The sequence below is a fragment of the Epargyreus clarus genome, unplaced genomic scaffold (genome assembly GCF_041222505.1).
Source record: "Epargyreus clarus isolate Ecla_fem2 unplaced genomic scaffold, WU_Ecla_fem_2.2 ptg000012l, whole genome shotgun sequence".
In the NCBI taxonomy this organism is placed as follows: Eukaryota; Metazoa; Arthropoda; class Insecta; order Lepidoptera; family Hesperiidae; genus Epargyreus; species Epargyreus clarus.
The window spans coordinates 10,260,209-10,287,802 of record NW_027332220.1 but is presented as its reverse complement, the minus strand read 5'-3'; the positions used below and the strand labels follow the sequence as shown (position 1 = coordinate 10,287,802).

The following is a 27,594-nucleotide window of genomic DNA, read 5'->3' as shown; positions in this document are numbered from 1 at the left end:
CAATTTAAGTTTACAAATTTGTAGAAGACGTGATACTTTTACTTAAGAAAAGTTTGCTCAAATTTATAAGTGCCTAAATATTAGCCTAACACTATCCTACAGGATAGTATTGGAAAAATATTTACCTACTGAAAGGAATTATCTTGAGGAAAATTTCCAATTTTTTGTAGTTATTAAATAACAAATCGTGAAAAAAATATATGTTTTCACCAATGGCCATTTAATAACAACTGTATTACTCGCTACTCGATGTAATATATCCTGATTTTCAAATAAGTTAAATTATAATTGGGATAAACTTTTCTATTTTAATACAAATACTTGTTCAAACGCTCCTCAAATTTGAGCATCCTTTTGTTAGGCGTCTAAAATCCCATAGAATAATATAGTTGGTACCTTAAAATAACATAGTCCAGTACATATTACGTACAGATTTCACCATAGCTTATGATTTCAGAGACCAGAGAGGCTGATTGCCAATAAGCCGGACAATCGACGGCCGAACAATGTCTATGTAGGCTGTTATTACAAAATGGTGTCCAGGGACTCCGTATAATTAACACATACATCATTCTTCCAACAATGAAATAGACATTACTTACGCACCTACTAAGATGTAGAATCATTTGTAAAAGTAAGCTAGTTAAATAATTGGCCAAGTGCAAGTCGAACTCGCACACAGAGGGTTCCGTACCTTTTTAGTATTTTACATTATAGTAGGCTTAGAAGTTAATGCATTCTACTCGTATTACGCTTCCATCGATAAAGTGTAAAACAACGAAAAATGGCGGTTTCTTCTATGGCAAACTCTACTTATTTTCAAGCTTTTTATATTTAGTATTCGTTGTCATACCTACCACCTAAAACATACTTTGTAAAAAATTTCAAGTGTCTGTATTGCGAGTACAATTTCGAGCGAAGGCTCTGTAATTCCGTTTTTACCCTTTGGGTATGGAACCCTAAAAACTGCAGTCTCAATTTAAGCACTTAAGATTTATGTGAGACATTCCTTTTCGCAAATTATAAAACGGACGAAATTAAAGGTCATAAAAATGTTCTTAAAAGTGCAATTAAGGATTTTATGAACGATATTAAACGCATGGTGGCCATTTAATAAATGCGGTGCTCTTTAATAGGCCTTTTATATTCATTAAGGCGCCGGCTACGTTGTAGGCGTTTAAAGCTAATTGTTTTTCTCAGGGTGTATTCTTACTGTCACTCGCGATATATGATAAAATGTGGTAAAACCCTCTGCGGTTCGACTCCAGCTGCACCACCGCTAGTTTATCACTTGAGGTTGGCCACAGATGCGCCGTTAATCCTGAGGACTAAGGAATACCTTGCAAAAGTATGCCTCCGTTACCACACCCTTGGAACCCGAACACAGTGCTTAACATTGCCGTTATAAGGCAAAAATAGGATGTAATAGATGTAATGTAAAACTACGCGTGAATATTATTTGTCATTTTATGTTATTTTTTGATAAAGCTGATATAAGTATGCAGTCCGAACTAGTCATATTCACATACCGCATTGAGTTTATATACTAGCTATATCATCAACAACCCATTACTGTCCCACTGCTGGGCACGGGTCTCCTCTCATAATGAGAAGGATTAGGCCATAGTCCACCGCGCTGGCCAAGTGCGTATTGGTAGACTTTACATACCTTTGAGATTTTTTTTTATAAAATCTCTCAGGTATGCAGGTTTCCGCAAGATGTTTTCCTTCGCCGTTTAGCAAGTGATAATTAATTTCTAATACGCACATAACTTTGAAAAATCGGCGGCGTGCCCGGGATTTGAACCTCGGACCCCTCGATCGAGAGGCCGAGTTTCTTAACCATTAAGCTATCACTGCTTATAACTACTAGCTATATAAATAACAGTATTTATACATGATCTGTATAAATAATGTAAAGCAGTAATGCATTGCCGTAACAATAATGTAGACGCATGTGTTAGAACGCGCAGTGTAGTCTTCAGAGGAAACAGTCCACATGTGACTGAGTCCATATGTCCATATGAGGAAGCAGTCCATATGTGACTGAGTCCATATGTGACGGACTCCAATCCCCTTTAAAATTGATTTGAAAAAAGGGAGGTAGTACAGTAGTAGGTAGTATAGTACAGTAGAATCGTTCCTTTGTCCCTTTATTGTAATAAAAACCTTTGCAAGCTAAAAGGTTTATTTCAATTATAATGTACCGCTTAACGTTTTATCCATTGTGTAGTTACTCTGACATGACCTAAAATATGAAAAAGGGCACAATCCTTTTCCTTTGTAAAATTTGTTCATGGCGACATTACTCGCAGACGTTAAGGGTTCGTACAAAAAACTGCGATGCGACGTCGCATCGCAAAAATCTGCGAGCTCCCTCGACGCATCGCAAGAACTTGCGAATTGATTCGCATCGCACAGTGGTTGTTTTTGTTGGTCACCCTGAGAGACGCTACGCCGCACGAAATCGCATCGCAGCAATTCGCATCGCAATTTTCTGCGTTGCGAATTCGCATCGTGTCGCATCGCAGTTTTGTGTTCGAGCCCTAAATGCTGAGCCATTTTTATAGATTTCCGGCTTACTACATTTTACATCGAGGTAAGGTTTGAAGATTTGCTTTGTTTTTGTTTCTTTGTTGTTAAAGACATAACTTTAACTTTTTCTTGAGCTACTAAAATATTTGATTCAAATTTTCATCAAATTCATTGCAACTCTTCCCGGAAAATCAATTCCATAAATATAATTCAAGATTTTTTTTTAATTTAAGTACTATGCCATCATTTTTGTAATCGAAACTATTGTGTCATTTTTAACAATTTTCTGCGCGGTGTAAACAAATCTAGTAAGAGTCATTGATCAAAAAAATAGTAAAAATATTTTAATACCTACTATAAATTCTATCCATGTCGTTATAAATGAACTAGCTCTGCACTTGAACTGATTTTACTTATTTCCTGCAGAGGTCGTTAAAAACTCACTCGAAAAGCGTAAGTGGATGTTATAATTAGGTACCGGAGTACTAGGGGATAATAACGAAACAAGAGGCGGAATCAACTCATTAGCACGACCACGAAATAAATTTTCGGGGAACCGAGTCATCGAGCGCTTAATGTCGTGTGTTTAATCTATTCTTTCTATTTTCTTCGCGCCTGGTAGGTGGAGCGGCTGAATTTATTTAAATTTCAAAGTTGCTCCGTTGTAGCAAGTTTTATTAAACGGATGTGATTTAAATATTCGTCCCGCGGGGAATAAATGAGATGGTAATTCAATTTGTTTTTGAAGAGAGTTCTATAACAATTTGTGTCTCGACGCGGGACATTTCTGAAAGGCATATTTCAAATCGGGAACAATGTGGAATTTTACTTGAACAGTCGTCCTCTGTTGCGGCTGTGCCAGACTGTGATATTATAAAAGGCCTTTATGAATTAGTAAATTTTGTTATTGAAATCTGGAACATTTACGTATTAACAAAAGATTCATAGTATTTAAAGTAACAAGAATTTTATATAGAAATATTACTCTTGTCCATCTTATAATCGACTTTAAAAAGATCTTTTCCATCAACATCTGATGAATAGCTGTGAAGATTACTAAACAACGAAAAATAAAGAAAATAACACGTATCATCTACAAGAGTAGAAGGCAAGAAAAAATATTAATAAAGTTCCAACTATACTGGATCTTTCTCCTTTCTCTGTCGCCCTCAAGTAAATCAAAATAATATAATCCAAATGCGGGAACGAACAACCTTATTTATTTACGTTTAAAGAGATTTAAAGTAAGAAGAAATTAAATTTTAATGTCAATAAATTTATATAAAATGTCGTCAAAACACGAGCACTCCAGAAACGCTAGGTTATTATAATTGGCTTTCGTTTACCATTTAGTATTCGCAGCTCCATTTTACGAGCGGAGTATAATGGGATCGGTACAGCGCTGTAAACGCGTCTGGTGTTGACAGGGGCGGTCGATCTTGAAGAAAATTGCTTAGTTTCCCAGCTTATCCCAGCAAATTACGTATATTCTTCTGGGAGCATGCTGTTTTCTCGAATCATCGTGCGGCGTATTGATTTTGCGATCTGTGTCGACGAACAAAGGCAAGAGTTAATTAAAGTGAGTGCGAAGTGAGTTTGAAGTGAAAAGTGAAGGAAATGAAGTGTAAGTGTATAGAAGTGAAGTGGCAATTGGTACACTCGTGAGTGACTTTGAGGTCTATGGTAAAATTTATGAATGCTGGAAATCTAAACTTCTATGTATCGCCGAATTAAAGTTCTGTTTAACGAGAGACGATGGTAATTTTGTCCAGATTCTTTGTACTGATAGCAATCACCTTAATTTGTATTGAACGATTATCATAAATATGTATTTTATAGGGTCTCTTAGGCACCCTAGTTAATCGTAAGAGTATGAAAAAATACGTAGGTTACGTAGAAAACAAGCATACCGACAGAATTCGTTTCTTCAATGTTGTGTTCGATGCAATTTTTTCGGCGTGAAGCGCTAACGTATAAAATATCCATTGTGATAAAGCGATTGTCCGTATACCGGCAGACATTACCTATTAACCCGCCAGACGCTTCGCAATAGCACTAAAAACGCCATTCATTAATCTGGGAAATTCTGACCCCAAGCATACCAACAGAATTATCTTCAACGTTTGGTTCGATGCAATTTTTTCAGCTTGAAGCGCTAACGTACAGAATATCCATTGTGACGGCATTGTCATTACAACGGCAGACATTACCTATTAACCCGCCAGACGCTTCGCAAATAGCGCTAAAAACTCCATTTATTAATCTGGGAAATTCTGACCCCAAACATACCAACAGAATTATCTTCAATGTTTGGTTCGATGAAATTTTTTCGGCGTGAAGCGCTAACGTACAGAATATCCATTGTGATAACACGCGATTGTCCGTACAACAGCAGACATTACCTATTAACCCGCCAGACGCTTCGCAAATAACGCTAAAATCTCCATTCATTATTCTGGGAAATTCTGATAAGTCCCAATACCGACAGAATTTGGTTTTTCAATGTTTTGTTCGATGCAGTCATATTTTTAGTAGATATTTTTCAGCGTGAGCATGCTACATATATGCTACTACATACAAAATATCCATTGTGATAACGCGATTGTCCGTACACCGGCAGACATTAGCTATTAACCCGCCAGACGCTTCGCAAATAGCGCTAAAAACTCCATTCATTGAGATTCATATAATGTCCGACGTCCGCTTTTAGAATAATAGTTGTGCTTTTCGGGTACTTTTTAGGGAAGTAAATCGGATTTCTTTTTTCATTTAGAAGTAGTAAATGAACGAAATCAACCAGATGGAAGTGGGAGACGTAAGAAATTCGACTCGCATTGCGGAGCGGTCACCATACCGGTCGGATTCGTAAACGGTTTTGGGTTCGATCCACAGCAAGATAGATATACTGATTCAAGATAGAGCCCTGTAACAGATGGACAGATGGACGGATAGATAGACGGACGGATAGACAGCGAAGGCTTGATAATATAGTTCCATTTTACCTTTTGGGCCAGTAACCCAAAAAAGTGGCGGAAACTTATTTGCCAACCTATTATAATGGAACTTTGGTCAGCACTCGTCCATTTGGTAAAATTGGGCAATTACGACATTTCTATACACAAAAATAACCCTTTCAGCAGAATATAAAAAATCGAAGGTATTGTTCGAATTTTATTTCGAAAATGGCTCGCTGACGGAGACATTGTAATCGGAAAACGGTCCGTGGGAATAGAGCTCGTCGGACTAAATAAATAGTAGCGGTGGCCAGCATTGTAGCTTTGTATAGGTGCCTGGTGTATTCATAGAATTGAAGGGAAAGTAATTGAACGTATTGAAGTTAAAAGTATTGGTGAAACCCGTCGTTGATCATTTCGTGGGTAAAATCGCCACATCTATTTCTGTCTTATAATGGTAGTGTTAAGTACTGCGATGTTCTGGTTTAAAGAATGAGAAACTATGAGGCATTCCAATACTCTCCTAAGGTCAGCCTCTGCTAATACTTCAGTTTTATCAGGAATTAATTTCACGTGGTTATGCAGCAGTGGCTACCTATCATCATATGGATAGTACGAGTATGTTTTTTTGATACTTCAATATAATAAAAAAAAACAAGTATCTGCACCCTTACCATGAGTTTTTACGTTTTGACAAATATTACTGTTTTATTATTTGTTTACGTATTGCCCATTCAATTTTCAATCAGCGCCCCTAGCGGATTGTATCAGAACTATAGTGTCAGTAACGTAACATTAAATGTCTATCAACAAAATGGCGCTTTATGTTTTGTCTCTCTTTTTTGCGAACATGTAAGGCAGACAAAAAGACTTGAGCACTTGCTTATTGTTACATTTACTGAGTCTACTGAAGCAAACGGAACAGAATAAAGGACTGAGTAAACGTAACGTAAAGTTGTGGGATGTTTTGAAAACTCATGGTAAAGTGTACTGATGGTAAGATGTCACTGCCGCTCTTGGACATCCTGAGTGAGCTGACTAACACCCTGCAGTCACCATCCTTTCTATCCCCGAGGACGATTTTCAAATTCAAATTCTTACAATTTTGACATAATGGGCTAAGCCATTTTGGCTCAACTGCCTAAACTGACAGCCTCATATTAGTGAATCAATTTTACTGTACGTGAAAAGTACAGTTTGTCACAAATATCTATTGGTCATTACAATTACCTAAAAAAGGTCATGTAATCAACTGTACAATAAAACGATAATATTATTATTCGATGACAATTACATTTACATAATATTCATACGAATTATTTGAGTTATGCACACATGAAGCCTCGTACACACAAATTAAATTACCTCTGCACATAGTGGTGGCTCGTTATAACCGAACAATAAATATGAAGAATTGCTTTCCACATTTCCATTAAATTGAATTATGCTATGAAATCAATTGGGGTAATCAATAAAAATATATGGCGAGGTGTGTTTTTAATACATTATTAAATATACTTATTTTAAAACTAATACCGAAATGCAGAATTAGTTTATTTTTTTTATATAAAGCATCGTATGCTTTGAGAAGAATAACATTAACTTACGTCAATCATTTAGTTTTGTTAACTGGTAATTTTTAGCTTGATTATCTAAAAGTGGTTTTTATTATTTTTTTAAGTATAATTTTATAGTATAGCAATAGCAGTTCACCTAATAGTACGCGGCTATTACTACTAACATCTGTAATAAGCCCAGATAAGATTAGACGTCTATCTCGAAGTCGGCCAGAAGCGCCGCTATACTTGAAGAGTAAACTAAAATGTCTCGAATACATACAAATATTGAAACTTCTATTTTATAGAGAGACGAGATATGCCCCTTAAAGTAAAAATTGTCACAACTGTCCTAGGTCTCCCCTACCACCTCAAAATCTATTTATCAAATATATTTCATATAAAATATAGCCTATGTTACTCGTGGATACTTAAAGTACCTTTCGAATGGTGAAAGAATTTTTAAAATCGGTCCAGTAGTTTTTGAGCCTATTCATTACACTCAAACAAACAAACAAAGTTTTCCTCTTTATAATATTAGTACAGATATATTAACCAGCCAGCACAGGTTTCCAGTGCCAGACATGTTTTCATCAGCAGCGGATATGACACTTGGTGTGATTTCCGCAACACGTTACGAGCACCGTAAAAAATCACTTAAAAATTATTAGGTTTGTATCGAAATAAATAATAAGATTTGCAAAGCTGTGCCTAGATCTCCATTAATAAATTGTCTCTATATTTCCATTATTCCAAATTAGAAATACACGCGTCCACAACCACGTTCTCGTTCACACATCAAAACAATATTTTAAAGTAGGAAAGATTTAAAACATAATGAATAAAAATGAAGTTACAATCCGTTTCTAAACGGCAAAATAACGCAGACATCGTGCAATCGGAAAACTGTCCGCCTCGAACAAATAATGGAGACATTAACTATCATGTTTCCTTAAATAAGATGAACGCGTCCTGCACACCAGAATTTGCACGTGAACACTCAAAATAATATTACAAAATAGTAGTAGAAAAGATTTAAAACAAATTAAATAAAAATCGAAGTTACATTCCATTCCCGAACGGCAAACTGGCGGAGACATCGTGCAATCGGAAAACTGTCCGCCTCGAAGTCTGTAGTCGCACAAAATATTGCCGGGAGAGGCAATTGCACCTAAATTGCCGATTCCGTTGCATTTTCGAGTTACTTAATCACCGCGACCGTCTTCTACAGCCATTAGGGCAACGAGGCGTTTAAAAAGAGTAAATGTCTCCGTTTTGGTAACGAGCCGACGTTTTGTGTGTCGCTGCTGTATATAGTGCTTATATAGCCGTATAGGTGCTCAGCGATGAATTGTTTTCTTTACTAGTTTAAAGACTATACGAACAAAAGGTGATTGATCAAAGTCTGGTATGTTTTTTTTTTAATTCGAATAATAAAAATTTGTACTTAATATGACTAAGGAGATCATATTTCACAAATGTAATACGAGTGTGTTTTCCTTATAATAATCTAATTTTCTCATATTAATCTATATTTTTTTTCAGTCTATATAGGGTTATTGAACTCTGCTTCGCTCTTAGTCGAACTTCACTCAATGTCCTCTTGATAGCCCGATAATGCGCTATAGTTAATCATGGAATGATAAGACCGGCAGAAAATTTCTAACTTAAATTAATGGTGCAAGATAATCGTGAGGAAATCCACATGACCAGTTGACCACATGATTCAAACAGATCAGTAATATTTTCGGGAGAGAGTGAAGTTTACCAACCACTTGGGCAGTAGGGTGACCTTAGTTATTCTTGTTCCAAAAAGTGATTTTCAAAAACTAAAAGTTTTCTAGGTGCTTATTCGTGCAAAAACTAAAAGTTTTTGAAAATATCAAAAACTAAAAGTTTTTGAAAATATCAGGTAAGAAATTATAAGATCTGATGAAATTACTTTCTAGAAAATATAATCTATAATAAGAAAGTTCTATCCCTTAACACGTTCCCTGCGGCACAGATTTTTCTGTACTTTCCATTACTGCGTTACGAGTTGTTTTAAACCTCGTCCTATATCCGACATTGTGGCGGCACGAGGCGTGTTAAATCCCACCGCCCGAAGGAGACTAAAATCCTTTTTTTGGCGCCAAATAAGACAAAATCGACGGCTTTTGTCTTGATTATTATTAACAATGAGTTGATTAACCTAAAACTGCCGCCGCCCTTGGTTAAATTCGTTACTTTAGATTCTATGGGTAAAATAAAATGTGGGTCTAATGCACCTCGGACCGCACTGAAAAATGGCAGGTTTCCATATAATTTAGTGATGGGAAAATAAATATCGATTTTATTTTATTGTTTTTATTTATCAACGTTATGGACAGAATGAATACAAAAAGGGGAAAAGTTATGGATGTTTTTCATTGAAACATTTCAGACAATAAGGTTTTTTGCAAACAGTGCATTCCGTGAGATTTTTTTTGGTTTTTTTGTCTGCCTCACGACATGTCAAGAATGTGCGGAATTTTTCGTAGCATCCGACACATCTCTTCTTCTTTGGACCCTTATCGAGATGATGTGCTTTCTTTGCAGTGGATTCTGAAAAGTAGGAGCGAGTAGATTAGGGTAAAGAGTAATCGGAATACTCGGTAACGATTTTGCCTACGTTTCCTATATCAATAATGTAGCTACTTAACTTTTGTTTGAACCATAACAGGAAACGTAATTATCTATAATGTAATTTCTTACTATACGGATATACGCCTAGCCTGCCAAGTCTCACTACTGGACTTTCACCTAGACAGAGTATATTTGTGACTTACCTGTTTTTGAAATATCTTCCTGTATTCTGATTCTGGCTCAGATTTTTCAACCGGTTTTTCTTCATCTTCCTCCATGATCGACTTTTTTCTGCAACGTTTCGACATGATAATTTTCAACATAAAGACAGCGGTCCTACTTCGTCGCTACGCAGCCTCGACTGCGTTGCACAACACTAACCACGTGAAGCTAGCGTGGGGTGCGGTACGAGGTGCGTGGGGAAACGAGGCGTTCCCAACCTCGTTCCGCACTGTGTTAGCATTATTATTTGTTCAGTGCGGTACGAGGTCTAACAAACCCGACATTAGGTTGGTGTACCATAGAACTAGGAATCAGTAGCACATCACAAACATATAGTTATCACTCTCCTACACTGAACCAGACGGAAGTTATGCCTCTCGCACCACAGAGAAGTTAAAGTTTTTTCTTACCGCTATAACGACCAGACATGGACGAGGTGTTTTAAGCCGCGTTCCGCAGCTAACGTGTTAAGGCATGGAATCACTCAAAAATAGTCTGGTTTTATTTCAAGTTTTTATAAATTGCCAATTTTCAGACCTACTTTTAAAAATATGAATTTTATGTAAAGTTATTCTGCCCTTTTCGCCCCGTTCGAGGTTTAATCCATTTTTGAAGAACTTGAAACTTTGTATAGGTTGCTTCGAGAATAATTAATTTGTTTAATATATAATCCTGAATCCCTGGTAAAGCTCGGCTTATTTCTCTGCTAAACGTTCTAGGTGCTTATTCGTGCAAGTTCTAAACGGTATCTCATAACTGCATGGAAGCTTGCTGTAATATTCCTGGCACTTATGCGCTCCTGGTACTTATCCTTATTTCTCCTTTTGTATATTTTTAACTGCGTGCACTTTAAAAAGGATTTGCTTTTTCGTGAGCATGTTGCGCAATCTTCTACTAGAATATGCACTCCTAGTATAACTTAAAATTTTAAGATTTCTCTAAGATGATTTTTCGCCTCCGCGTGCGAACAAGGAATACTTTTTTTGTTTTCAAATACGACTTTAATATGAAAATGTAGAAAAGATAGTTGTTATTCTCAACCCAAAAACAACTATTTATGCCTAAATAGTTCCAGCGCTGAAGAAAAACGCTCCATGAGAATACTTAGCCTGCTAAACGTTTGTATCCAAAGTGAGATCTAAATTAAAATTGAATACATATTGATTGTTCGTAGCGAAGAATAGTAAGTACAGGCCAGACAATATCCATTTTTGTCAGCCAGCACTTAAGAGAATCTTATTAAGATTTTTCAAATATCTGTCCAAATTTCGTACACAACTTAAATATCTTATTGTAGTCGATAAGAAGCTAAATAGTAAGTAACGTGCGTTAGTATTCAGAGTATTATGGTTCCTACTAGGACCTCTGGTATTCTTCCTCTAGGTATTTCTGTATTTATAGATGTGTTAACATGACACTCACAAAGAAAATAAACTAATACGAAGTTCTAAGTAAACGAATATAGACAGCACATATTCCTATTTCTTTCCTTACAAATACTTACAAAGTCTTATTTTCCCACCTTTGAGTTGACAGTTGCAAAGAATTGCAACGTAAAACGTACTCGAGTGTGTGAGGGATAAATCTTCAGCGCCACCACGTGCCACCACCTTGGAGTGCATTTCCTGCTAAATGGTAACATTTGTCACCATTCATTGTGGAACTAATTCCAAACTCTGGTAACTATTTTTGAACTGTTTCATACGGTTGGTTAGTTTGTAGGTTTTATTTTTGTGCAGTGCGCTGTTAAGGGTTTTGTATTATGCATGTGAATGAATCTTATATATAAAATTCTCGTGTCACAATGTTAGTTACCGTACTCCTCCGAAACGGCTTTACCGATTTTCACCAAATTTTATATGCATATTCAGTAGGTCTGAGAATCGGCTACTATCTAATTTTCATACCCCTAAGTGATAAGGGTTGTTAACCCTTAACATTTTTTTTATTTATATCGCAACACAACGTTTGCCGGGTTAGCTAGTATATAAAGTAAAAATGACATTATACCTATTAAGAAATAATATAGACATTTCACTTAACGGCTTAATTAGATGTTTTATTAGACTTTAGTAGTAAATGAGCATATAATCTACCTGATAGGAAATGGGAATCGCTGCTCATGGACATCCGTAACCAACTCAATACAGAATACGCGTTCTACCTGTACCGATCACTAATAATCGGTACTCCTGAGGCCTAAGATGGTCGCCTTATATATAAGTCAACCGTCATACACATCCTTCCACAAAAACGCAGAATTACTTCACGCTAGAAAAAGGCGTAGCGACGGTAGAACCATACTGTAACCTTACCATGAGTTTTCAAAACAACCCACAATTTTTCGTTACGTTTACTCAATCCATTATTCTGTACCCTTACCAGGAGTTTTTACGTTTTGACAAATATGACTGTTTTGGTATTTGTTTACGTATTTGCTCATACAAATTCCAATCAGCGCCCCTAGCGGATTATGTCAGAACTAGGAAATCCTATGGGCCAATACGTAAACAAATACCAAAACAGTCATATTTGTCGAAACGTAAAAACTCCTGGTAAGGGTACTGTTCCGTTTGCTTCAGTAGACTGAGTAAACGTAACAATAAGTAAGTGCTCAAGTCTTTTTGTCTGCCGCACATGTTCGCAGAAAAGAGACAAAACATAAAGCGCCATTTTGTCAATTTAGACATTTAATGTTACGTTACTGACATTATAGTTCTGATACAATCCGCCAGGGGTGCTGATTGGAATTTGTATGGGCAAATACGAAAACAAATACCAAAACGTTTTGACAATATTTGTCAAAACGTAAAAACTTATGGTAAGGGTACTGACTCTACCAAATTTCAGTAATCGTATTAGGAGAGAAAATTAAAAGTAAGGATGGAGAATTCCAGCGCCAGACACATTAATCATTGGGTACGAATGGAAACAACGTACGAATCTTAATTTTGAATAGTTACTATTATTAATTTAAATACCTAATGCAGTTTTATCTCGTGAAGATAGTTTTGGTGTCCTTGAAAGATTTTTCCTACATAAATATATTTTTAACGTTATCCTTTCTATTTTTATTCTTAATACATATTTGGTGTCCTTTAATTTTCTTTTCCAAAATTAATCTTAGGTATACACGTGTGATTTTTCCGAACGCAATATCTTCTTAACTTGTGTCTTTAAATTATTTTTCCAAAACCAACCTAAGGTTCACACGTGTTATACATACAAGGGAAAATACTCCGCTCTTTGCCCCTCTGAATCAAGCGGTATTCCACGCAAATTAAATCCAAAAGAGCTCGTTACAATATTCTTTCCTCGTAAATTACTTCTAAAATTAATATCGCACTTGCGGCGGGCTTTGTAAACTTCCAGATAAGGGTCTGGTAGGGTCTGCGCGATAAGAAATACTTACCGAAATCGTTTTCTTCCTGACAGGTTAATATCCTTCCACCTGAAAATGGAAAGGTTTTTTAGATCGCTTCATTTAAATAACATCGGTATTGTAATGCTCTTGTAGGAAAGTTTGGGATTCGCCCACCTGATGTCCATTGAAATATATTTTGGATAGGTATTTAGAATGGGCTATAGATAAAGCAGTGATAGCTTAGTGTTCCGAGGTTCGAATCCTAGACGTCTCTGCGTCTCTGATTTTTCAAGTAATATCCTTATTAGAAATGAACTATCATTTACCTAAACGGTAAAGGAAAACATCGCGAGGAAACTCACATGTCTGATATTATTTAAAAAAGTTGTTACAGGTGTGTTAAGTGTCACTAATTCGGTGGGCTCTGGCCTAGAACTTTCTTGGTCTGAAAATAGATCCGTTGCCGCTTACAGGGCAGCAATGGGTTGACAATACTGACTAACATCAATAAAGTCGTTTTAGCTGCAGTAATACTCGTAGCAGCTGTTTCACTTCTGTGTTTGTGTAGTGTCTGTGTAGTTGTAAACAACTACAAGTCACGTTAAAATCGTTAATTCTGATAATCTTGATGAGGAGAATGGGATAAAATTATTAAAATTTTATCAAGAACCAATCTTCTTGATGCACATTGCACAATGTTCTTTCAAAGTAGGTTAAAATCGAGTTCAAAATTTCCATTACATACTCACAGGTCAAGCTTAATAAAAAGCGTTGTAAAAAACAAACAAGCAGTACGATAAGTTGACATGAATTTACTATTTAACTTCATCTATATTTAAAACGCAATCAAACGCATACTACAATTATAAACATTCCCATTAACTTCTCCATTAATAAATGAATATTCTCCACTCTTTTCCAAGCGTTTTGGTCGTTTAATATGGAAAGAGCTCGTAAAAAGTTGGGTAACGTTATGAATTGTTATGAATAGTTATGAATAATGCACCGGCACGGCTGCGTTGGGTGAAAATGTGCAACGCAACACATTTTACAATTCATACACTAAAGCTGAAAGTTTAAACAAATAGGTGTTTTAAACAAAATTGTAACGCTAAGCTTAAAATGAATCCGATGCTCAGTCAGGCTTTGAAATTTTTGCCTTTAGTATGTGTGGAGGTTTTGTCTTGTGTATTTGTAAAAGTTTTTGGTTTTGTGAGAAACGTGGTAGAATCTTTTGTGGTTTGACTCCGGCGGCACCACCGCTATACGTATTTCTACCAGTAGTGCTAAGTATTGCTGTGTTCTGGTTTGAAGCGTGTGGTACGGGAGATATACTTTTCCGAGACGTTTCGGCCTCAAGTAGAAACATATCTAATCCTATCTAGCGTTGATTACAGATGTCCATGGGCCGCAGTAGCCACTTACCATCAGGTGGACTGCACACTCGTCTGCTACTCTTATATTATAAAAATACCAAGAAACTAAAATAAAACGATGTTATGAATTAAATGTGTTAATCATATCGGCGTTAATTTTAATTTTCATCAAAAGACAAAGAAACACATACTTTTTAATATACAATTTTTCTTACTATACGAAGACATAATAAACACATGCCAGCTAGTTATACATACATATATGGCAATAACCGACACCAGATGGACATTATCCTATCGACTATCAGTAATAGCCATAAATCGGGGCCATTAATGGACAGCTATAAGGCTGTATATTGCAAGCATAATCCGAAACAATTGCTGGATGATTTTATGATCTGTTTGTGAGGTCGAGATAACAGACGCTTCTGTACATATAACACCTTATCATGATCGATTGTCGTCTCAAACACGAATACTGTTTAGGGTGATATAGTATGCTTTGGGATAGAATGTCTAGAAATTAAATGACTGATGATTTTCTATTCATGTTCAACGGTTAAAATATTCGAGTGTTTGTAGTACAATATTTATTTCTTCTGCAATATTTTTGGTAAGTTTATCTTCTACCTATACTTTCTTTTCATGGTAATTTTTGTCTAAATTCACCAAATCCTGGATTTCCAGCAGTGAACTTCAAAAGCCCTTTTTGGCAAAGGTCTTCCGCCGGGGTTCATGCCCGGGGAGCGGCCTTGCTCCGTCAGTCTCAGATCGGGGCTTGCATATGTACAAAATGTTATGAAAACTTCGATAGCGTGATTCAGACACTAGTAGTGCCATCTCTTGACGAGTAATGAGAAGTCGCCACACCTAATAAGATAGACAACAATATATAAATAGATGATGTACAATATAATATTGGGGTAGCAAAAGAGTCTGCAGTCCTCTTGATAGTGAATAGCCACTGCCGTCGGTGGATATCTGTGACCAACTCTATAAAGATTAGGTTCTACCTGAAGCCGATCACAGATGCTTTGCCACTCCTGAGGAGTAAGATGGTCGTTTGTAGATATTTTTTTTTATTATAAAGATATTTTTTTTATTGTTTAACCTAACCATTAAGCAGAAGCTACCTGATGAAGAATAATCAACGCTGCCTATAGACAAAATATAGGTGTTGCAAATCACCAGAGGAGTCGCCAATGCATCGCCGGCCTTGAATGAGAGCTCTTTTTGCACCTTTTGTAACTCCTTGTGTGCACCTTGTGTACTTTTGTGTGGTAGCTCGTACCATAATGTGGTTCTACGAACTTCCATAAAAATAAAACCCTCATTTTTTACGTTACAATTAAGTCATAGAATAAACATTCCACTCCAAAAAATCAGGGGAATGCGCGCACTAACCGCCTGCCTATCTAAAAATTTAATAACAAATTTGAATCTCGCGTGGAAACAAACTAAACTAACCGTATTTTGTGTGGAATACCTGTTATACCTTTATTTTATGGCGGCATGTTGGCAATTAATGACGTCACATGCCGCGTAATAAATATTGATAGGGGCGCGCGGTTATATGTCGCATAACACTTTGTATCCATTTATTTAGAAGTGTTTTAACAGCGGTAGGTATTTTTCTTATATTGCAGAAGGAGCGTACTAGCATATAGTTCATAAGGTAAATGGAATCTGTCGCTTCGGAACATATATAACTAACCTCAGATAGAATATAGCTGCACCTATCTATGCTTCGCATGTTGTATTCATACTCGTACTTTTTTTTAATAATATAGGAGTAGCAGACGAGCATACAGTCCACCTGATGGTAAGCGGCTACTGCCACCCATGGACATCTGTAATCAATCCCAAATAGGATTAACTATTCCTACCTAAGGTCGGCCACAGATGCGCCGCTACCCCTGAGGACTAAGCTGGAACGCCTCAGAAAAGTATGTCTCCCTTACCACACCCTTGAAAACGGAACACGGCAGCGCCTAACACTGCTGTTATTAGGCAGAAATAGGTGTAGCGGTGGTGTCGCCGGAGTCGAAACACAAAGGGTTCTACCACCTTCAAATTTCTAACGGATTGTAACATATGACGTGTCATTGGACTCGTCTAAATTGTGGAAGTGACATAGGCTATATAAGCAGTCTGGATTATCTGTTTATATTACATTTATTTAGTTACTTTACTGAAAATATTGTAAATCATGTTCCTAATTAAAAGTATTGGACGGAATTTCAAAGGCGGGCTCAAAAATAGACTTTTCGTAATTAAAATTGTTTAAGTACACCTAGCTGTCCGTGAACGAAGCGCGAAATACGTTAAGTCCAAACGGACGGCTGCAAATGCAATACGGAACGTATTCCGTTTCATTATGAAATGTCTCCATACAAAGGCCGGCATTTATGAGTTAACTTATGGATTCTAAAAGAAGTAAGACAGTAGCAAATTATACAAACATATAATGTGTTACATCGAAGCGTACTTCGTTTCATGCTAAAGTTAAATCCAAAGCTGTTTATTTTAATGCGCTAAAAGATTTATAAGTCCAATGTCCTTAATTAGAAAAGAATCTAAACTATCATAAAAATGCTATTCCTGTTTAGGCAGTGCTAGAAGATAAATAAAATCATCCTTAGAATAAACATATTATTTTTCATTTAGGCAATACAAAACAATATTTATTTCGCTTGAGTGTTAATACCGTTACTGAAAACTATAGGTCTGAAAGGGAATTTAAAAAAGCGAAGTGAAAAATTGAATTGTAGTAATTAAAATCAGCAGTTCGTGAACAAATTGCGAACATTACGTTTTAAATCCAAACGGACGGTTGCAAATGAAATACGGAGCGTATTCCGTTTCAATATGAAACCCTTTCATATCGCCGGTAAAAGCGTATTCAAATATTAAATTACGTAGTTTCAAAAATACTGAAGTTTCGTATACCACAAGGAAATATAAAAGTATAATGAGAAATGTATTACATAAAACCGTGTATCTATTTATTATCTTTTTACTCAAAGACAAGTTTTTAATATTTCTATTTAATTCAGACATAAGTCCATATTTTGTTAGTATTTATATGCTCGTGTAAGAAGATATATTTCTTTGGTGTATTTAGTAACTTTTATACATTGAAACTTAACTGAGTAAATGACCAATAGAAAAATGTTTTTAAGCTATTGCATAGCTTTTATCGCGGGTCTTGAGCGTGGAGACCGAATCCAGAATTTCCGTAACGAAAAAAACCTAACACCCCCCACTCCGACCGGCACAGCGGTGATACTTTTTAGTTGCGATCTGTGCGCCCCGGGGCGCACACGCCAGTTGACGGGTTAATGACTTTTTGAAATATCACGCTTGCAATTTGCATAAGTTGATAAAAAATGCTATGCAATAGCTTTAACGCGGCAGTCTCCGAGTGCCACACGTATTTTTTTTAAATATTGTGTGTTGCATCGACCCGCTTAACTTCCTTACACGCTAAAATTAACTTAGAACTCTTTTACACAAACGTGCCAAAAGATGTATAACTATAAATTAAGTGCATAATACAGACTTCTTTATATTTTCACAATCAAAAACACTAAAATCTAGATAACATAATTAAAAAAGCGTTGACAAAGCGAATTTAAAAAGCGAAGAGAAAAATTGAATTGTAGTAATTAAAATCAGCAGTTCGTGAACAAATTGCGAACATTACGTTTTAAATCCAAACGGACGGCTGCAAATGAAATACGGAGCGTATTCCGTTTCAATATGAAACCCTTTGATATCGCCAACAAAGGCTCATTCACGTGTTAACTTACGTATTACCAAAAGTACTATACATATACGTATATGAAATGTGTTTATAGTTAAGAAATGTATGCCTATATGAAATTCAGAATAGCGGTGTTTCGTTCTGATTGAAATAGTAAAGAAGAAGTCATAGATGTGTGTGTACTCGTAAGACATAGTGTTGGGATGTTGTGTCTATTTCAACCCACTCTTCTAGTCGAAATTCAGCATAACTTTAAATTGGCATCAAACATTTAAGACATAAATAGATTATTTAAAAAGAGCCCACTCCAACTAGAAAACAGCTGATGATTTTAAAATAACTAGCTGACCCGGCAAATGTTGTGTTGCCATATAAATAAAAACATTAAGGATGAACAACCCTTATCACTTTGGGGTATGAAAAATAGATAGTAACCGATTCGCAGACTTACTGAATATGCATATAAAATTTGGTGAAAATCGGTAAAGCCGTTTCGGAGGAGTACGGTAACTAACATTGTGACATTTTATATATAAGATTTACCTTTAGTAGATGCATAAGTACCCCTACGGAATAAGTTTGCATACCTCGTGTAAGTGTTTCTTCCTCATACTATTTAAAACAAAACGGTGCAGCGTTATAAATTGCTATAAAACCAAAATAGGGTTAGCGTTGGTACTATCGGAGTCAAACCTGATCAAATCAAAGTTTTAAAAAGTCATCTTTAACCCTACACAGTAGCACTCAACAAATCCAGTATATCTGTAGCATTACCATGAGTTGGCATAGAAACGCCACTATAGAAATTGTAAATAGAAAACTATTGTCATTTTGCTAGTGAATAACATAACTACTATCGTTACGGTATTGCTTGACAACGTCTGTCAAATTAATGACTCATGGGACCGAATTTGTATGGCAATAGATCATAATGACATTCGCTAGCGATTTGATTTCGATAGGTTTTTTACGTATCGAGTTACGTCACTACGGATTTTAGTTCTACGAGTAACCACCAGATGCGCTGTACAATTTTTCATACATTTATTTTAGCAGTCGCTAGCGAGTAATACTTTTGTAAACTCATGGTAGTCCTACTGCTCATGCTAACCGCGCAAAGTTACTAACTAATTCTAGTAGAACACAACTAAGCTATAAACACAAAATTGGCAACTGTCGCTCGCTTAGTTCCAACTGAAACTAATTCACAGCTGTTATCTCTGCAGGTTGCCAGCTTCTGCAGCTTTGTTTGCAAGCTATATGTTTCAAATATGCTTGTGGCTAATATCTCATCCTACAACCTACAAAGTAACAGTACTGTAGCATATACGGCCTATTTAGTACCATTAATTTTTAAATATGCTGGTAACTATCACTGCTCAAATACCTAAGCTACCAATACAGGTACAAGCATATTTGAAATAACTGTTAGATTAGAGTAGATACCTGCTTTTAAATATGCTTGTACCAAATATATCTACCTACTGAGATAGAAGTGAAACTTCTTTGGCAATCTAAGCTTTGATTAAACATGTTAATTAAAATCTTCATATTATTATGATCATAAACAAAATGTCATTATAAAAAGAATGCTGTACAGGTACATTCGCTGTGCAATTTATCTATTAAAGAATTACAGTCCTACCAATTGTAGGTACAATGCCACTGAGTTGGCAAGGTACGGTTAGCATGTAAAAAAGGAAAATTTTATTGGAGTTTTAAAGATTTATGTACTTTGAGACTGATCTGTCTGATTTTGTAATAAATGCCATTTTGTAAGCATATGCTGTAAATATTAAAAGGAGTTAGAACCCGCCACACCTGTTCCCGTTTTATAACAGTGTATATGCTGATTTAAAGAGTGTGGTAAGGGGCACATACGAGGCGTTGCGACTTAGTTCTCGGAGGTAAAAACGCACCTATGAACAACCTCAGGCAATCATCATAAGGCTGTTAAATTCTAATTCATATCTCGATAAGTACTTATAATGATGATAAATTCTTATGATGGTTTGATTGTAGAATTGTGCACGTCGTCTGTATCTAATAATCTTCAGATTATTGTGGAACAAACAAAGAAATTTATTAATAGAAATATACACATTCTATCCCAAAAATAGCCTGTGATAAATTAATAACAATACTTGGTTTCTACGCAAACGGTACAAGAAAACCTAGTTTCATATTAAAACGTTGCAATATTTAAACAGAAGCTTCTCCACAGTAATTCAATTAAACCAGCCTTTTGTCCCGAAGTTTTCTTTGTGGTTCTCCATTTTATACTTCGCAGCAAAATTATTCATTTAAAATAGTTATTAAGTTAAGCTTAACGATCCTGTAAGATTCGGAATGCCTTTTAAAGGAGTTTGCGTTACTTTGAGGGAAGGCTAAGTTTTGTAGAGCCTTTTTCACAGGATCTACTTTTATTGAAAATAGTTGTGGCCGCAAATTTAAACACTGTTTGATGAAATATTTATTTCCCTTAGTTCAAACAATTTTTGCAGTGGTAGCTTAATGTCCGCAATATCTACCGCGTTGGCCTTTTCCAGAATTATTTGATTTCCTTCCAGTTTCTTCACGATCTTTTGTTTCACCATTATAGCAAATAAAATAATGCCTAATACCTACACAATATCTTTAAAAAATCAGAAGTTTGTCCCTAAAATAGAACATTGGACATCTTAAAACACATGGGCTCTACATAACATAAAAACTACTGTGCATTTCATGTCTTCTCGTCACAATCCGTCAGTTAAAACTGTGTGTTGTCTGTTTGTTGTTATCGTTTAATTTAATTATTATTTAAATTAATTGTGATTGACTATGTTTCTTGCAATGCTGTGCACACCTATAATTTAAGTACATAATATATTAACTAGCTTTGTATAGTCTCTTTTAATGCTGTTTATGTATTTAGTTGGTTTGCCATTTTTTAAATAAATAAATAATTGACATACGTTTTTGCTAACGGTATGTATGTCAATCGTGCTCCATCGCATTGTGGATATGTACGGCAGTCTCAAGCGGCTAAACAATGGGCCGTGTGCCGCAGACGGTATGAGGAAGATCACTGCTCCTCATTTCAAATGTCATTTAGCTATTGTTTCACTTACTCTAAGACGGATTATTTCTCATAGGTTTTTGACTTACGTAGCTGTGATAGGTTCCAAATTCGAGCATTCGGCAGATAAATGATAATGTTGTTTAATTATTTTTTGCTGGTATTGGTTTTTCAACTAATGACGTCAAAACCAAGGACAGAAAACATTCTAAACGAATTAAACCTTGCGAATTATGAGATTAACTTTCATCTCTTATTCAATCCCCTTATTTTCAACAATCCTTTCTTAGTAATCATCTACATTATAAAGAAATTCTATGCAAAATTTGTATGTTTCTAGAATTTTCTGGCACTACCGTTTCCAACTGTGCATTGTAATTGTTTTTGCTAACGGTACGTATGTCAATCGTGCCTCATCACATTGTGGATATGTACGGCAGTCTCAAGCGGCTAAACAATGGGCCGTGTGCCGCAGGCGGTATAAGGAAGATTACTGCTCCTCATTTCAAACGTCATTTAGCTATTGTTGTGTTGACTCGAACTCTTCATGAAATGATGGTTTTGACGAAGATGATAGTACTACTTTTAGGATTCACATTCGATTCTTGTTTAAGCAGATAATTAATGACGACGATTTATTAGCTGGACTTAAATCTTTTTTTGGGGATCTGCTATCTTTTTATTATAATTTTGAAGTAATAAGTAAGTATGTAGTCTACAGCAAAAACAGACGTGGGAGTGATCTAGCACTTTACATAAAGTCTATAATATTATGTATTCTACAATGTTACGTAACGCCTTTATCGAACAAATACTAATGTTATTTGCATTTTGAAAATATTTAGAATATATTTTGACCTAGAAAATGGTCCTAGCGAAGGATAGAATCTCATAAACCATGGAAACGATTATGTAACAACACTGTATCACAAAGTATATTAAGTGAAGTAGGTTATATACGGATTTGACAAAATTTATTTAAAAGTAATTAATCTCGTTATCTAAGTGCATAATATCCCCAAAGAGCTATTAGGGAAATGAACGAAATTTTTAGTTAAAATTCATACAAGGATTTTAGCCCTTAATGCTGATATGTGGTCCAAGAATAATAATTTTATTTTTGACCCATAGATTAGTAAAGATACTTCGCCGCCTTGAAATTGAATGAAGCCGCAAATTCAAAAAAAGAACTTACTAATAAGTCGTATTAGTAAGTTCTTTTTTTGAATTCTTGACAAATAAAAACATTTTAGAGAAAATTTACGAATGAATAACTAATACTGCGTAATTTACATAATAAATAAATAATTATTTCAAATATTTTAGGGACATTTTAGCACGGAGACGTGGCAAAACTTTTTTACGCAACTATTTGAATTCTCAAAACTGGGTACATTTTCTTGTTAGGAGCGAGTAATCTTTACCTATCTATGTTTTGACCAAAAAAAATTACACGTTTTCTATTTATATTCGAATATTTTTAGGTATTTCTATGATATAACAGGAGAGTTAAGCTTAAAGGGTGAGGTGAGGAAAAAATATACGTAGCGTTCTAAAGTCCTCAGGGTTAACTGCATCAATGGCCGATCTCAGATTCTTAGTAGGGTTAAATATATGTTTCCATGGGTAGTGCCAATCACTATCAGATACAAGGGCAGTACCAATCAGTATATCAAAATCTCAACTACAGTCCTCTTAGTAACTCTCTTAAAATTAGTCTGGACAAATAGAGAGACAAAACAATGGAACAAACATACATTATTTGTGTGTTTTGTATTAATAAGCTTTATATATCTTAAATAAAAAGGACTTCAGTGGTTTCTTCTGAAATAATAAGATTCAATATCGAATACGCTTCCGCTTCTGTCTTCGGCCATCTCCCCGGTCATCAGTGCAACGGTGTGCACTCGGCAGATAAACAGCTAATCTGGGCCGCAGTAACAAGGTTCATGCTAGTACACTAGCAGTATACTAGTGTAGTGTGAAGCGAGCATAGTTCCGAGTGTAGGTAGATTTAAACTAAAATGCAAAGTTAGGCAACGTTTTGTATGATCAGAAATAGGATGAAGGTGGTAGAACCCTTTGTGGTTCGACTCCGGCGGCACCACCGCCATTACTGCCTAATAACAGCAGGGTTAGGCGCTGCTGTGTTCCGTTTTGAAGGGTGTGGTAAGGGAGACATACTTTTCCGAGGCGTTCCAGCTTAGACCTGAGGGGTAACGGCGCATTTATGGCCTACTCAGGTAGGAATAGCTAATTTTATCTGGGGTTGATTACAGATGTCCATGGGCGGCAGTAGCCACTTACCATCAGGTGGACACCATGCTTGTCTGCTACTCCTATATTATACAGGGTGAATTTTTAAAACGGGCCTTCAGGGCCAAATCGGAAACTATAAGGATTAGCGAAAAATGCTGAAAGGAGTTACGAGGCCGATTTTGATAAAAACTATAACTGCATCATTACTTTTTTAAAATAACTTTTTCCCTAACCGGGAATCGAACGAGTTCATTTTGAAAAAAAATGCACCCTCTATATTATTCCACTATCTGATAGTGTTGCTTATAAGGATCAAAATCTAGGAAGTAATGATAAATGACAAACTAAAGGAAAAGCCTCAATTTTAAGAAAATACATATTTTTTCATATTAATTTGGCATTTAAGTTCCCGCCATTCATTAATTTAAACATTAAATTTCGTGTATTAACATTTTTTGGCTCAATGTTTCTAGTGATTCGAAATTGACGTTTTGTTTCCCAATAATTTATATTTTTATGTCCGACTTAGCTAAGTTTATTTTTAGGACCAATAAAATAGATTTACTTGCTATGGGCGGAGTTTCGTTTAATACAGATAAGTTGACAATTTGCGAGAATTACTTTTTAGAGTCAAATCCGAGTGATTACTAAAAAAAGAGATATAGAAAATCATATTAAACGTTGAAACGAAGTTGTAAACAACAAACAATAAGAATTTACTATTTAATCAGTTATCTATTTTCATTAAAAAATAATTCCTAAAAACGGCGGTAACTTATTTGCCAAACTATTACTTTCTCATACTAAACCGTATGTCATAGTCATAACATCGAATAATTAGTTGATTAACCAACAAATTCTTCAATGGTATGACTTATGTCTGTTTCTGTTTGTTATGTATAATCCTTAAGGATTAGTATGCCAATGTATGGAAAAATACGTATTTTCTTCAAAATTTTCCTTTTCCTTTGATTTGTCACATAACATTACTTCCCAGAATTTCATCCTTATAAGCGACACTATCAGATAGTGGAATAATATAGAGGTGTCATTTTTTTCAAAATGAACTCGTTCGATTCCCGGCTAAGGAAAAAAAATAATACTTTATTCAATTATATCCATATTTTTCTATTGACAGTCAACAACTCGGTTGCCTGGAGACTTGATAGTTGGATATCAAGTCTCCAGGCAACCGAGTTGTTGAAAGGTGTTACTTATTTTCGTTACGGAATTTCTCGATTCGGTCGCCGCGCTCAAAGCCCGCGATAAAAGCTATGCAATAGCTTAAAATATTAAAAAAAACTAATGATGCAGTTTTAGTTTTTATCAAAATCGGCCTCGTAACTCCTTTCAGCATTTTTCGCTAATCCTTATAGTTTCGGATTTGGCCCTGAAGGCCCGTTTTAAAAATTCACCCTGTATATATAAAAAAGGATGGGTGTCTGCTTATGGCTAAATTTAATACTCTCTCCTGTGCTTCCAACTACATGTAAAAACATGTGATACATGTTTATGTTGGACTCTTACCGCACTAAAACCCCCCTGGTCGTCCTTGGCGCTGCGTAGAGGACTCCGGGATCTCCATCGGAACGCGACCACACATACCGCCGTCCTTGCCGGGGTCGAAGGCTGGGTGGCTCCCACTCTTCCCGCCCGCAACCCCGTAAGCCCCCCTTTTAATCGCCTCTTACGATAGGCAGAGGATACCGTAGTCCTATTCTAGTCCCGGAACTCCAGGGACTGACGATACCTTGATCAATGTTTGTACGGGATGTATACCTTGGGAGTCAAACCACAAAATGCTCCATACGCGGTATTGATTTATTTATTGCCATTATTTATAAAACAAGGTGTTGGCAAAGTTTGACCTCTAAAACTGCCTGGACATTATTAATAATGACCTAGTTAGCACTTGATCCACAACATAAATAGATACTAAGTTTAATTAAGTTTCATGACTAATTAGCGAGTTATTCAACTAGTACTTATGTTGGAACTATTCTAGGTAGTATCGAGACTAGTTTGCGAATACTTGAGACCTGGTTTAGAAGTTTATGTATGTTCAGAGAAGCATGTAGTCTGTGGTAACCGTGATAGTGTAGCGGTTGAAGCTGCACAAGGGGATCCAGGTTCAAATCCCGGACACGTACCGTTTTTGTAAGTTGCTGCGTATTAGAGATGAATTATCACGAACAGTTCCGGAGAACAATATACCGTACAGATGACAAGACAAGTGACAACGCGCTACAGTACTAATTTAGGTACTGGCGGTCACCCATCCAAAAACCGACTGCGCCCGTCGTCGTTAACTTAGTAAAAGTCACATCAGCCGATAGCTTTATGCTTTAATTCACTATAACCAACAAAAATACTAACTTGCGATCATTGCCTTTATATGCTACTTTCATTAGGTGACCCTTCTTCAAACAATATCTTCTAATACAAAAGATAATAAACAGTAACCGGAAAATATGAGCACGAAATAAACGCTACTGATCCTAAGCGGTTATATTAAACACTCCACCGTAATGAGAAACTTGCTAACACACAGGAAACTAAGCCCAAAGGCCTCCCAGATAAGGCTAAAGTTGCTTGGGTTGTCTATGGGCAGTACAAGCGTATGAGCCAGCGAATTCCTGATATGACACTTTCATAAGACATTTCTAGTCCCGAATGAGTGGGGCTACTTGTTATTTTTAATACAAGCATCTCCGTACGACTTTACGTGTATTAAAGATTTCCTGAAATTCTTGGGGTTGCTCTTTGCTTGCCTGCATATGTATCACAATATTCCCGGAACGCTGACTTAAGCTTCCTTAACAAATTACAACTAATAATTAGTACAAGAACAAAGAAGCCGCCTATTTTAAAATAATTACACACTTTCCTCTGTCTAATAACGTCAGTAATATTAATTATTTTAAAATAATTACACACTTTCTTCTGTCTAATAACGTCAGTAATATTTAATATTTTAAAATAATTACACACTTTCTTCTATCTAATAACGTCAGTAATATTTAATATTTTAAAATAATTACACACTTTCTTCTGTCTAATAACGTCAGTTATATTTAATATTTTAAAATAATTACACTCTTTCTTCTGTCTAATAACGTCAGTTATATTTAATATTTTAAAATAATTACACACTTTCTTCTGTCTAATAACGTCAGTAATATTTAATATTTTAAATGTTACACACTTTCTTCTGTCTAATAACGTCAGTTATATTTAATATTTTAAAATAATTACACACTTTCTTCTGTCTAAAAACGTCAGTAATATTTAATATTTTAAAATAATTACACACTTTCTTCTGTCTAATAACGTCAGTTATATTTAATATTTTAAAATAATTACACACTTTCTTCTGTCTAAAAACGTCAGTAATATTTAATATTTTAAAATAATTACACACTTTCTTCTGTCTAAAAACGTCAGTAATATTTAATATTTTAAAATAATTACACACTTTCTTCTGTCTAATAACGTCAGTAATATTTAATTTTTAAAATAATTACACACTTTCTTCTGTCTAATAACGTCAGTGCTAAGCGATGTTATGTCTTGGTTTAAAGTGGGGTAAGGGAGACATATTTTTCCGAGGCGGTCTAGCTTAGTTCTCCGGGGTAGCGGCGCATCTGTGCCAAAAATCAGTATTTTTTATGTAGTATAAGAGTAGCAGTCAATCATGAAGTCTACCATATAGTAAGTGGCTACTGCCGCCCAAGGAGGACTAAGCTGGATCGTCTCAGAAAAGTATGTCCCTCTTACCACACCCTTTAAATTAAAATACAGCAGCCGACCGAGTCGAACTACGCCAACAAACACCTTCAAAATTACAAGAAGTTGGTAACCTGTTTAACTGCTAAAAACCTTAAATCATTATAGTGA

The 27,594-nt window shown here is 35.7% G+C and overlaps 1 protein-coding gene and 1 long non-coding RNA gene across 3 annotated transcripts in view; both read right to left on the bottom strand.

The window, feature by feature from the left end:
- LOC140746399 (uncharacterized protein CG3556) overlaps window positions 1–27,594 on the bottom strand; it is a 115,894-nt gene that overhangs the window by 69,435 nt on the left and 18,865 nt on the right. The window contains exon 2 of one of the 2 annotated variants that reach the window (XM_073078529.1): window positions 13,284–13,322. The exons of the other annotated variant lie outside the window; for it this stretch is intronic. The gene's annotated coding sequence lies outside the window, so the exon portion shown is untranslated. The remainder of the gene's footprint in view (window positions 1–13,283; window positions 13,323–27,594) is intronic. 2 annotated transcript variants of the gene reach the window in all.
- On the bottom strand, window positions 9,376–10,339 carry LOC140746549 (uncharacterized). The gene is made up of 2 exons (XR_012102779.1): window positions 9,853–10,339; window positions 9,376–9,628 (listed from the first exon to the last, which is right to left on the bottom strand). It is a non-coding gene; the product is annotated as an uncharacterized LOC140746549 (long non-coding RNA).